Source organism: Dendrobates tinctorius, unplaced genomic scaffold (genome assembly GCF_039654945.1).
Source record: "Dendrobates tinctorius isolate UK_male_01 unplaced genomic scaffold, ASM3965494v1 ptg000204l, whole genome shotgun sequence".
Lineage (NCBI taxonomy): Eukaryota > Metazoa > Chordata > Amphibia > Anura > Dendrobatidae > Dendrobates > Dendrobates tinctorius.
Genome location: NW_027361871.1, coordinates 1,701,649 through 1,714,657, shown reverse-complemented (window position 1 = coordinate 1,714,657; position 13,009 = coordinate 1,701,649). Strand labels below are relative to the sequence as shown.

Below are 13,009 nucleotides of genomic sequence, written 5' to 3'. Positions count from 1 at the left end.
CTTCACCCCCCTAACATCAAGGAGGATTCTATCTATACCCCTGACCTTTAATCCTTTAGGATCACTCTGATGATACAAATTAAAATGTCTTGGTATTGTACGTAAATGCCCACACATGTCTCCTCTCTGGCAGATTGTATGTTGGCTTTTGTCAGAGTTGCCTTATCTCGTCAACTACAGTGCCTGTTGTTTGAAGTTAGCTTGGGGAAAACTCTATCAGAAATGAACCAGTGCTGAGGTTTTTAATATCAATTAGTCATAATTTTTCCTCCTTTTGGTTTTGCCATGGCATTTCTTCAATCTGTCTATTCTGTGTCATAACTTGGAAGCAAAACAAGTCCCAAATTTCAGCTGTGCTAAAAGATGGCTCATTCAATTGCAAAACTTCAAAGCCTTTGTCCTCGATACAGCTTCTGTAAATTTGTCAGTCTTTTAAATGAATGCTCTTCAAAATTTACTTGGCTTCTTAAGTGTTATGACTGAGATTGAAATCTTATTCCATGTTTCTGCTCTACGTGGAATGGAACTCAAGCTCAATATTGTTTTGCTGCGCTAACCAGTTGAATGTTCGATTGGTGCTTCAATCTTCCTTGGATTTCAAATGCATGCCATCTTCTGGTGCTGTGGCTTAGTTGGTTAAAGCGCCTGTCTAGTAAACAGGAGATCCTGAGTTCGAATCTCAGCAGTGCCTTGTTTTCGTCTCATCACAAAGAAGCTTCCTATCTTAAAAATTGGTGTTTCACTTGCGACTGATAGTGGAATTATGAGATTAAAAATCTCTTCTATCTACGAGATATAAAGGAAGAAAGATGGCTTCAAGCATGACAATGTAAAACCAGTTGATTTAGTTTTGAAATGCCTCCTTTCTATGCATCTCTAATCCGTTTATTCAATGTATCTCACCTTTATGTCCTTTGGCTTAGTTGGTCAAAGAGCCTGTTTAGTAAACAGAAAATCTTGAATTTGAATGCCAGCAGTGCTATTCTTTCTTTATGTCAGTTTGGGGCTTCTTAACTCTCTAAGCAGGCTTTCTAATGTATCACACCTGTTTGTCCTTTGTCTTAGTTGGTCAAAGAGCCTGTTTAGTAAACAGAAAATCTTGAATTTGAATGCCAGCAGTCCTCTTCCTTCTTTATCTCAGTTTAGGGCTGTTTAACTCTCTAAGCAGGCTTTTTAATGTTTCGCACCTGTTTGTCCTTTGGCTTAGTTGGTCAAAGAGCCTATTTAGTAAAAGGAAAATCTTGATTTTGAATGTCAGCAGTGCTTTCTATACTTCATCTCATTTTGTGGGTTTTTACCCCAAAAAGAGGACTTTTACTCTTGTTTGTCATCAAATATTAATTTCCCACAGCCCTAATATAGTGCAATTGAGAAAAAAAATTCTCTGCTGTTGAAACACTTTAAAAGGAATTAGAGGATATAATTTTCTTTACAGAATATAGGATGGCATCAAGCTTTACCAATTAAAACCAGTGGATTTACAGGTCTGACTCTGCAAAGTTTGATAGCAGCACAGGAGTATTGTAAACTTTCATGCATGAAGTGTCCACCGCTTGGGTTAAAAATGAAAACCAAACAATTCAACATGAAAGAAGAAGCAGATTAATCCGACGAGAATGGGATTCGAACCCATGCATGCAGAGCACAATGGATTAGCAGTCCATCACCTTAACCACTCGGCCACCTCGTCTACAAAGCGCCCGTGCGTTTAGGTGGGAAGATGTTGAGAGGGTTTTTACCAGTCAGTGTTTTTTCACTGAAGATTGTATGTTGGCTTTTGTCAGAGTTGCCTTATCTCGTCAACTACAGTGACTGTTGTTTGAAGTTAGCTTGGGGAAAACTCTATCAGAAATGAACCAGTGCTGAGGTTTTTAATATCAATTAGTCATAATTTTTCCTCCTTTTGGTTTTGCCATGGCATTTCTTCAATCTGTCTATTCTGTGTCATAACTTGGAAGCAAAACAAGTCCCAAATTTCAGCTGTGCTAAAAGATGGCTTATTCAATTGCAAAACTTCAAAGCCTTTGTCCTCGATACAGCTTCTGTCAATTTGTCAGTCTTTTAAATGAATGCTCTTCAAAATTTACTTGGCTTCTTAAGTGTTATGACTGAGATTGAAATCTTATTCCATGTTTCTGCTCTACGTGGAATGGAACTCAAGCTCAATATTGTTTTGCTGCGCTAACCAGTTGAATGTTCGATTGGTGCTTCAATCTTCCTTGGATTTCAAATGCATGCCATCTTCTGGTGCTGTGGCTTAGTTGGTTAAAGCGCCTGTCTAGTAAACAGGAGATCCTGAGTTCGAATCTCAGCAGTTCCTTGTTTTCGTCTCCTCACAAAGAAGCTTCCTATCTTAAAAATAGGTGTTTCACTTGCGACTCATAGTGGAATTATGAGATTAAAAATCTCTTCTATAAAGGAAGAAAGATGGCTTCAAGCATGACAATGTAAAACCAGTTGATTTAGTTTTGAAATGCCTCCTTTCTATGCATCTCTAATCCGTTTATCCAATGTATCTCACCTTTATGTCCTTTGGCTTAGTTGGTCAAAGAGCCTGTTTAGTAAACAGAAAATCTTGAATTTGAATGCCAGCAGTCCTCTTCCTTCTTTATCTCAGTTTAGGGCTGTTTAACTCTCTAAGCAGGCTTTCTAATGTATCACACCTGTTTGTCCTTTGTCTTAGTTGGTCAAAGAGCCTATTTAGTAAATGGAAAATCTTGAATTTGAATGCCAGCAGTCCTTTTCCTTCTTTATCTCAGTTTAGGGCTGTTTAACTCTCTAAGCAGGCTTTTTAATGTTTCGCACCTGTTTGTCCTTTGGCTTAGTTGGTCAAAGAGCCTATTTAGTAAAAGGAAAATCTTGATTTTGAATGTCAGCAGTGCTTTCTATTCTTCATCTCATTTTGTGGGTTTTTACCCCAAAAAGAGGACTTTTACTCTTGTTTGTCATCAAATATTAATTTCCCACAGCCCTAATATAGTGCAATTGAGAAAAAAAATTATCTGCTGTTGAAACACTTTAAAAGGAATTAGAGGATATAATTTTCTTTACAGAATATAGGATGGCATCAAGCTTTACCAATTAAAACCAGTGGATTTACAGGTCTGACTCTGCAAAGTTTGATAGCAGCACAGGAGTATTGTAAACTTTCATGCTTGAAGCGTTCCACTGCTTGGGTTAAAAATGAAAACCAAACCATTCAACATGAACCAAGAAGCAGATTAATCCGACGAGGATGGAATTCGAACCCATGCATGCAGAGCACAATGGATTAGCAGTCCATCTCCTTAACCACTCAGCCACCTCATCTACATAGCGCCCGTGCGTTTAGGTGGGAAGATGTTGAGAGGGTTTTTACCAGTCAGTGTTTTTTCACTGAAGATTGTATGTTGGCTTTTGTCAGAGTTGCCTTATCTCGTCAACTACAGTGCCTGTTGTTTGAAGTTAGCTTGGGGAATGCCAGCAGTGCTATTCTTTCTTTATGTCAGTTTGGGGCTTCTTAACTCTCTAAGCAGGCTTTCTAATGTATCACACCTGTTTGTCCTTTGTCTTAGTTGGTCAAAGAGCCTGTTTAGTAAACAGAAAATCTTGAATTTGAATGCCAGCAGTCCTCTTCCTTCTTTATCTCAGTTTAGGGCTGTTTAACTCTCTAAGCAGGCTTTCTAATGTATCACACCTGTTTGTCCTTTGTCTTAGTTGGTCAAAGAGCCTATTTAGTAAATGGAAAATCTTGAATTTGAATGCCAGCAGTCCTTTTCCTTCTTTATCTCAGTTTAGGGCTGTTTAACTCTCTAAGCAGGCTTTTTAATGTTTCGCACCTGTTTGTCCTTTGGCTTAGTTGGTCAAAGAGCCTATTTAGTAAAAGGAAAATCTTGATTTTGAATGTCAGCAGTGCTTTCTATTCTTCATCTCATTTTGTGGGTTTTTACCCCAAAAAGAGGACTTTTACTCTTGTTTGTCATCAAATATTAATTTCCCACAGCCCTAATATAGTGCAATTGAGAAAAAAAATTCTCTGCTGTTGAAACACTTTAAAAGGAATTAGAGGATATAATTTTCTTTACAGAATATAGGATGGCATCAAGCTTTACCAATTAAAACCAGTGGATTTACAGGTCTGACTCTGCAAAGTTTGATAGCAGCACAGGAGTATTGTAAACTTTCATGCTTGAAGGGTTCCACTGCTTGGGTTAAAAATGAAAACCAAACCATTAAACATGAAAGAAGAAGCAAATTAATCCGACGAGGATGGGATTCGAACCCATGCATGCAGAGCACAATGGATTAGCAGTCCATCTCCTTAACCACTTGGCCACCTCATCTACATAGCGTCCATGCGTTTAGGTGGGAAGATGTTGAGAGGGTTTTTACCAGTCAGTGTTTTTTCACTGAAGATTGTATGTTGGCTTTTGTCAGAGTTGCCTTATCTCGTCAACTACAGTGCCTGTTGTTTGAAGTTAGCTTGGGGAAAACTCTATCAGAAATGAACCAGTGCTGAGGTTTTTAATATCAATTAGTCATAATTTTTCCTCCTTTTGGTTTTGCCATGGCATTTCTTCAATCTGTCTATTCTGTGTCATAACTTGGAAGCAAAACAAGTCCCAAATTTCAGCTGTGCTAAAAGATGGCTCATTCAATTGCAAAACTTCAAAGCCTTTGTCCTCGATACAGCTTCTGTAAATTTGTCAGTCTTTTAAATGAATGCTCTTCAAAATTTACTTGGCTTCTTAAGTGTTATGACTGAGATTGAAATCTTATTCCATGTTTCTGCTCTACGTGGAATGGAACTCAAGCTCAATATTGTTTTGCTGCGCTAACCAGTTGAATGTTCGATTGGTGCTTCAATCTTCCTTGGATTTCAAATGCATGCCATCTTCTGGTGCTGTGGCCTGTCTAGTAAACAGGAGATCCTGAGTTCGAATCTCAGCAGTGCCTTGTTTTCGTCTCCTCACAAAGAAGCTTCCTATCTTAAAAATAGGTGTTTCACTTGCGACTGATAGTGGAATTATGAGATTAAAAATCTCTTCTATCTAAGAGATATAAAGGAAGAAAGATGGCTTCAAGCATGACAATGTAAAACCAGTTGATTTAGTTTTGAAATGCCTCCTTTCTATGCATCTCTAATCCGTTTATTCAATGTATCTCACCTTTATGTCCTTTGGCTTAGTTGGTCAAAGAGCCTGTTTAGTAAACAGAAAATCTTGAATTTGAATGCCAGCAGTGCTATTCTTTCTTTATGTCAGTTTGGGGCTTCTTAACTCTCTAAGCAGGCTTTCTAATGTATCACACCTGTTTGTCCTTTGTCTTAGTTGGTCAAAGAGCCTGTTTAGTAAACAGAAAATCTTGAATTTGAATGCCAGCAGTCCTCTTCCTTCTTTATCTCAGTTTAGGGCTGTTTAACTCTCTAAGCAGGCTTTCTAATGTATCACACCTGTTTGTCCTTTGTCTTAGTTGGTCAAAGAGCCTATTTAGTAAATGGAAAATCTTGAATTTGAATGCCAGCAGTCCTCTTCCTTCTTTATCTCAGTTTAGGGCTGTTTAACTCTCTAAGCAGGCTTTTTAATGTTTCGCACCTGTTTGTCCTTTGGCTTAGTTGGTCAAAGAGCCTATTTAGTAAAAGGAAAATCTTGATTTTGAATGTCAGCAGTGCTTTCTATTCTTCATCTCATTTTGTGGGTTTTTACCCCAAAAAGAGGACTTTTACTCTTGTTTGTCATCAAATATTAATTTCCCACAGCCCTAATATAGTGCAATTGAGAAAAAAAATTCTCTGCTGTTGAAACACTTTAAAAGGAATTAGAGGATATAATTTTCTTTACAGAATATAGGATGGCATCAAGCTTTACAAATTAAAACCAGTGGATTTACAGATCTGACTCTGCAAAGTTTGATAGCAGCACAGGAGTATTGTAAACTTTCATGCTTGAAGTGTCCACCACTTGGGTTAAAAATGAAAACCAAACCATTCAACATGAAAGAAGAAGCAGATTAATCCGACGAGGATGGTATTCGAAACCATGCATGCAGAGCACAATGGATTAGCAGTCCATCGCCTTAACCACTCGGCCACCTCGTCTACTTAGCACCTGTGCGTTTAGGTGGGAAGATGTTGAGAGGGTTTTTACCAGTCAGTGTTTTTTCACTGAAGATTGTATGTTGGCTTTTGTCAGAGTTGCCTTATCTCGTCAACTACAGTGCCTGTTGTTTGAAGTTAGCTTGGGGAAAACTCTATCAGAAATGAACCAGTGCTGAGGTTTTTAATATCAATTAGTCATAATTTTTCCTCCTTTTGGTTTTGCCATGGCATTTCTTCAATCTGTCTATTCTGTGTCATAACTTGGAAGCAAAACAAGTCCCAAATTTCAGCTGTGCTAAAAAATGGCTCATTCAATTGCAAAACTTCAAAGCCTTTGTCCTCGATACAGCTTCTGTAAATTTGTCAGTCTTTTAAATGAATCCTCTTCAAAATTTACTTGGCTTCTTAAGTGTTATGACTGAGATTGAAATCTTATTCCATGTTTCTGCTCTACGTGGAATGGAACTCAAGCTCAATATTGTTTTGCTGCGCTAACCAGTTGAATGTTCGATTGGTGCTTCAATCTTCCTTGGATTTCAAATGCATGCCATCTTCTGGTGCTGTGGCTTAGTTGGTTAAAGCGCCTGTCTAGTAAACAGGAGATCCTGAGTTCGAATCTCAGCAGTGCCTTTTTTTTTCGTCTCCTCACAAAGAAGCTTCCTATCTTAAAAATATGTGTTTCACTTGCGACTGATAGTGGAATTATGAGATTAAAAATCTCTTCTATAAAGGAAGAAAGATGGCTTCAAGCATGACAATGTAAAACCAGTTGATTTAGTTTTCAAATGCCTCCTTTCTATGCATCTCTAATCTGTTTATTCAATGTATCTCACCTTTATGTCCTTTGGCTTAGTTGGTCAAAGAGCCTGTTTAGTAAACAGAAAATCTTGAATTTGAATGCCAGCAGTGCTATTCTTTCTTTATGTCAGTTTGGGGCTTCTTAACTCTCTAAGCAGGCTTTCTAATGTATCACACCTGTTTGTCCTTTGTCTTAGTTGGTCAAAGAGCCTGTTTAGTAAACAGAAAATCTTGAATTTGAATGCCAGCAGTCCTCTTCCTTCTTTATCTCAGTTTAGGGCTGTTTAACTCTCTAAGCAGGCTTTCTAATGTATCACACCTGTTTGTCCTTTGTCTTAGTTGGTCAAAGAGCCTATTTAGTAAATGGAAAATCTTGAATTTGAATGCCAGCAGTCCTTTTCCTTCTTTATCTCAGTTTAGGGCTGTTTAACTCTCTAAGCAGGCTTTTTAATGTTTCGCACCTGTTTGTCCTTTGGCTTAGTTGGTCAAAGAGCCTATTTAGTAAAAGGAAAATCTTGATTTTGAATGTCAGCAGTGCTTTCTATTCTTCATCTCATTTTGTGGGTTTTTACCCCAAAAAGAGGACTTCTACTCTTGTTTGTCATCAAATATTAATTTCCCACAGCCCTAATATAGTGCAATTGAGAAAAAAAATTCTCTGCTGTTGAAACACTTTAAAAGGAATTAGAGGATATAATTTTCTTTACAGAATATAGGATGGCATCAAGCTTTACCAATTAAAACCAGTGGATTTACAGGTCTGACTCTGCAAAGTTTGATAGCAGCACAGGAGTATTGTTAACTTTCATGCTTGAAGGGTTCCACTGCTTGGGTTAAAAATGAAAACCAAACCATTCAACATGAACCAAGAAGCAGATTAATCCGACGAGGATGGGATTCGAACCCATGCATGCAGAGCACAATGGATTAGCAGTCCATCTACTTAACCACTCCGCCACCTCATCTACATAGCGCCCTTACGTTTAGGTGGGAAGATGTTGAGAGGGTTTTTACCAGTCAGTGTTTTTTCACTGAAGATTGTATGTTGGCTTTTGTCAGAGTTGCCTTATCTCGTCAACTACAGTGCCTGTTGTTTGAAGTTAGCTTGGGGAATGCCAGCAGTGCTATTCTTTCTTTATGTCAGTTTGGGGCTTCTTAACTCTCTAAGCAGGCTTTCTAATGTATCACACCTGTTTGTCCTTTGTCTTAGTTGGTCAAAAAGCCTGTTTAGTAAACAGAAAATCTTGAATTTGAATGCCAGCAGTCCTCTTCCTTCTTTATCTCAGTTTAGGGCTGTTTAACTCTCTAAGCAGGCTTTCTAATGTATCACACCTGTTTGTCCTTTGTCTTAGTTGGTCAAAGAGCCTATTTAGTAAATGGAAAATCTTGAATTTGAATGCCAGCAGTCCTTTTCCTTCTTTATCTCAGTTTAGGGCTGTTTAACTCTCTAAGCAGGCTTTTTAATGTTTCGCACCTGTTTGTCCTTTGGCTTAGTTGGTCAAAGAGCCTATTTAGTAAAAGGAAAATCTTGATTTTGAATGTCAGCAGTGCTTTCTATTCTTCATCTCATTTTGTGGGTTTTTACCCCAAAAAGAGGACTTTTACTCTTGTTTGTCATCAAATATTAATTTCCCACAGCCCTAATATAGTGCAATTGAGAAAAAAAATTCTCTGCTGTTGAAACACTTTAAAAGGAATTAGAGGATATAATTTTCTTTACAGAATATAGGATGGCATCAAGCTTTACCAATTAAAACAAGTGGATTTACAGGTCTGACTCTGCAAAGTTTGATAGCAGCACAGGAGTATTGTAAACTTTCATGCTTGAAGTGTCCACTGCTTGGGTTAAAAATGAAAACCAAACCATTCAACATGAAAGAAGAAGCAGATTAATCCGACGAGGATGGGATTCGAACCCATGCATGCAGAGCACAATGGATTAGCAGTCCATCGCCTTAACCACTCGGCCACCTCGTCTACATAGCGCCCGTGCGTTTAGGTGGGAAGATGTTGAGAGGGTTTTTACCAGACAGTGTTTTTTCACTGAAGATTGTATGTTGTCTTTTGTCAGAGTTGCCTTATCTCGTCAATTACAGTGCCTGTTGTTTGAAGTTAGCTTGGGGAAAACTCTATCAGAAATGAACCAGTGCTGAGGTTTTTAATATCAATTAGTCATAATTTTTCCTCCTTTTGGTTTTGCCATGGCATTTCTTCAATCTGTCTATTCTGTGTCATAACTTGGAAGCAAAACAAGTCCCAAATTTCAGCTGTGCTAAAAGATGGCTCATTCAATTGCAAAACTTCAAAGCCTTTGTCCTCGATACAGCTTCTGTAAATTTGTCAGTCTTTTAAATGAATGCTCTTCAAAATTTACTTGGCTTCTTAAGTGTTATGACTGAGATTGAAATCTTATTCCATGTTTCTGCTCTACGTGGAATGGAACTCAAGCTCAATATTGTTTTGCTGCGCTAACCAGTTGAATGTTCGATTGGTGCTTCAATCTTCCTTGGATTTCAAATGCATGCCATCTTCTGGTGCTGTGGCTTAGTTGGTTAAAGCGCCTGTCTAGTAAACAGGAGATCCTTAGTTCGAATCTCAGCAGTGCCTTGTTTTCGTCTCCTCACAAAGAAGCTTCCTATCTTAAAAATAGGTGTTTCACTTGCGACAGATAGTGGAATTATGAGATTAAAAATCTCTTCTATCTACGAGATATAAAGGAAGAAAGATGGCTTCAAGCATGACAATGTAAAACCAGTTGATTTAGTTTTGAAATGCCTCCTTTCTATGCATCTCTAATCCGTTTATCCAATGTATCTCACCTTTATGTCCTTTGGCTTAGTTGGTCAAAGAGCCTGTTTAGTAAACAGAAAATCTTGAATTTGAATGCCAGCAGTGCTATTCTTTCTTTATGTCAGTTTGGGGCTTCTTAACTCTCTAAGCAGGCTTTCTAATGTATCACACCTGTTTGTCCTTTGTCTTAGTTGGTCAAAGAGCCTGTTTAGTAAACAGAAAATCTTGAATTTGAATGCAAGCAGTCCTCTTCCTTCTTTATCTCAGTTTAGGGCTGTTTAACTCTCTAAGCAGGCTTTTTAATGTTTCGCACCTGTTTGTCCTTTGGCTTAGTTGGTCAAAGAGCCTATTTAGTAAAAGGAAAATCTTGATTTTGAATGTCAGCAGTGCTTTCTATTCTTCATCTCATTTTGTGGGTTTTTACCCCAAAAAGAGGACTTTTACTCTTGTTTGTCATCAAATATTAATTTCCCACAGCCCTAATATAGTGCAATTGAGAAAAAAAATTCTCTGCTGTTGAAACACTTTAAAAGGAATTAGAGGATATAATTTTCTTTACAGAATATAGGATGGCATCAAGCTTTACAAATTAAAACCAGTGGATTTACAGATCTGACTCTGCAAAGTTTGATAGCAGCACAGGAGTATTGTAAACTTTCATGCATGAAGTGTCCACCGCTTGGGTTAAAAATGAAAACCAAACAATTCAACATGAAAGAAGAAGCAGATTAATCCGACGTGGATGGTATTCGAACCCATGCATGCAGAGCACAATGGATTAGCAGACCATCCCCTTAACCACTCGGCCACCTCGTCTACATAGCGCCCGTGCGTTTAGGTGGGAAGATGTTGAGAGGGTTTTTACCAGTCAGTGTTTTTTCACTGAAGATTGTATGTTGGCTTTTGTCAGAGTTGCCTTATCTCGTCAACTACAGTGCCTGTTGTTTGAAGTTAGCTTGGGGAAAACTCTATCAGAAATGAACCAGTGCTGAGGTTTTTAATATCAATTAGTCATAATTTTTCCTCCTTTTGGTTTTGCCATGGCATTTCTTCAATCTGTCTATTCTGTGTCATAACTTGGAAGCAAAACAAGTCCCAAATTTCAGCTGTGCTAAAAGATGGCTCATTCAATTGCAAAACTTCAAAGCCTTTGTCCTCGATACAGCTTCTGTAAATTTGTCAGTCTTTTAAATGAATGCTCTTCAAAATTTACTTGGCTTCTTAAGTGTTATGACTGAGATTGAAATCTTATTCCATGTTTCTGCTCTACGTGGAATGGAACTCAAGCTCAATATTATTTTGCTGCGCTAACCAGTTGAATGTTCGATTGGTGCTTCAATCTTCCTTTGATTTCAAGTGCATGCCATCTTCTGGTACTGTGGCTTAGTTGTTTAAAGCGCCTGTCTAGTAAACAGGAGATCCTGAGTTCGAATCTCAGCAGTGCCTTGTTTTTCGTCTCCTCACAAAGAAGCTTCCTATCTTAAAAATAGTTGTTTCACTTGCGACTGATAGTGGAATTATGAGATTAAAAATCTCTTCTATCTACGAGATATAAAGGAAGAAAGATGGCTTCAAGCATGACAATGTAAAACCAGTTGATTTAGTTTTGAAATGCCTCCTTTCTATGCATCTCTAATCCGTTTATTCAATGTATCTCACCTTTATGTCCTTTGGCTTAGTTGGTCAAAGAGCCTGTTTAGTAAACAGAAAATCTTGAATTTGAATGCCAGCAGTGCTATTCTTTCTTTATGTCAGTTTGGGGCTTCTTAACTCTCTAAGCAGGCTTTCTAATGTATCACACCTGTTTGTCCTTTGTCTTAGTTGGTCAAAGAGCCTGTTTAGTAAACAGAAAATCTTGAATTTGAATGCCAGCAGTCCTCTTCCTTCTTTATCTCAGTTTAGGGCTGTTTAACTCTCTAAGCAGGCTTTCTAATGTATCACACCTGTTTGTCCTTTGTCTTAGTTGGTCAAAGAGCCTATTTAGTAAATGGAAAATCTTGAATTTGAATGCCAGCAGTCCTTTTCCTTCTTTATCTCAGTTTAGGGCTGTTTAACTCTCTAAGCAGGCTTTTTAATGTTTCGCACCTGTTTGTCCTTTGGCTTAGTTGGTCAAAGAGCCTATTTAGTAAAAGGAAAATCTTGATTTTGAATGTCAGCAGTGCTTTCTATTCTTCATCTCATTTTGTGGGTTTTTACCCCAAAAAGAGGACTTTTACTCTTGTTTGTCATCAAATATTAATTTCCCACAGCCCTAATATAGTGCAATTGAGAAAAAAAATTCTCTGCTGTTGAAACACTTTAAAAGGAATTAGAGGATATAATTTTCTTTACAGAATATAGGATGGCATCAAGCTTTACCAATTAAAACCAGTGGATTTACAGGTCTGACTCTGCAAAGTTTGATAGCAGCACAGGAGTATTGTAAACTTTCATGCTTGAAGTGTCCACTGCTTGGGTTAAAAATGAAAACCAAACCATTCAACATGAAAGAAGAAGCAGATTAATCCGACGAGGATGGGATTCGAACCCATGCATTCAGAGCACAATGGATTAGCAGTCCATCGCCTTAACCACTCGGCCACCTCGTCTACATAGCACCCGTGCGTTTAGGTGGGAAGATGTTGAGAGGGTTTTTACCAGCCAGTGTTTTTTCACTGAAGATTGTATGTTGGCTTTTGTCAGAGTTGCCTTATCTCGTCAACTACAGTGCCTGTTGTTTGAAGTTAGCTTGGGGAAAACTCTATCAGAAATGAACCAGTGCTGAGGTTTTTAATATCAATTAGTCATAATTTTTCCTCCTTTTGGTTTTGCCATGGCATTTCTTCAATCTGTCTATTCTGTGTCATAACTTGGAAGCAAAACAAGTCCCAAATTTCAGCTGTGCTAAAAGATGGCTCATTCAATTGCAAAACTTCAAAGCCTTTGTCCTCGATACAGCTTCTGTAAATTTGTCAGTCTTTTAAATGAATGCTCTTCAAAATTTACTTGGCTTCTTAAGTGTTATGACTGAGATTGAAATCTTATTCCATGTTTCTGCTCTACGTGGAATGGAACTCAAGCTCAATATTGTTTTGCTGCGCTAACCAGTTGAATGTTCGATTGGTGCTTCAATCTTCCTTGGATTTCAAATGCATGCCATCTTCTGGTGCTGTGGCTTAGTTGGTTAAAGCGCCTGTCTAGTAAACAGGAGATCCTGAGTTCGAATCTCAGCAGTGCCTTGTTTTCGTCTCCTCACAAAGAAGCTTCCTATCTTAAAAATAGGTGTTTCACTTGCGACTGATAGTGGAATTATGAGATTAAAAATCTCTTCTATCTACGAGATATAAAGGAAGAAAGATGGCTTCA

The 13,009-nt window shown here is 38.1% G+C and overlaps 5 non-coding genes across 5 annotated transcripts; 3 read left to right on the top strand and 2 right to left on the bottom strand.

The window, feature by feature from the left end:
• The first annotated feature begins 617 nt into the window (after positions 1-617).
• On the top strand, positions 618-691 carry TRNAT-AGU (transfer RNA threonine (anticodon AGU)). Its single transcript has one exon. It is a non-coding gene; the product is annotated as a tRNA-Thr (tRNA).
• A 917-nt stretch (positions 692-1,608) lies between these two features.
• On the bottom strand, positions 1,609-1,690 carry TRNAS-GCU (transfer RNA serine (anticodon GCU)). Its single transcript has one exon. It is a non-coding gene; the product is annotated as a tRNA-Ser (tRNA).
• Positions 1,691-6,632: 4,942 nt separating this feature from the next.
• TRNAT-AGU (transfer RNA threonine (anticodon AGU)) lies at positions 6,633-6,706 on the top strand. The gene has a single exon. It is a non-coding gene; the product is annotated as a tRNA-Thr (tRNA).
• A 2,063-nt stretch (positions 6,707-8,769) lies between these two features.
• On the bottom strand, positions 8,770-8,851 carry TRNAS-GCU (transfer RNA serine (anticodon GCU)). Its single transcript has one exon. It is a non-coding gene; the product is annotated as a tRNA-Ser (tRNA).
• Positions 8,852-12,808: 3,957 nt separating this feature from the next.
• On the top strand, positions 12,809-12,882 carry TRNAT-AGU (transfer RNA threonine (anticodon AGU)). Its single transcript has one exon. It is a non-coding gene; the product is annotated as a tRNA-Thr (tRNA).
• Positions 12,883-13,009: the final 127 nt, after the last annotated feature.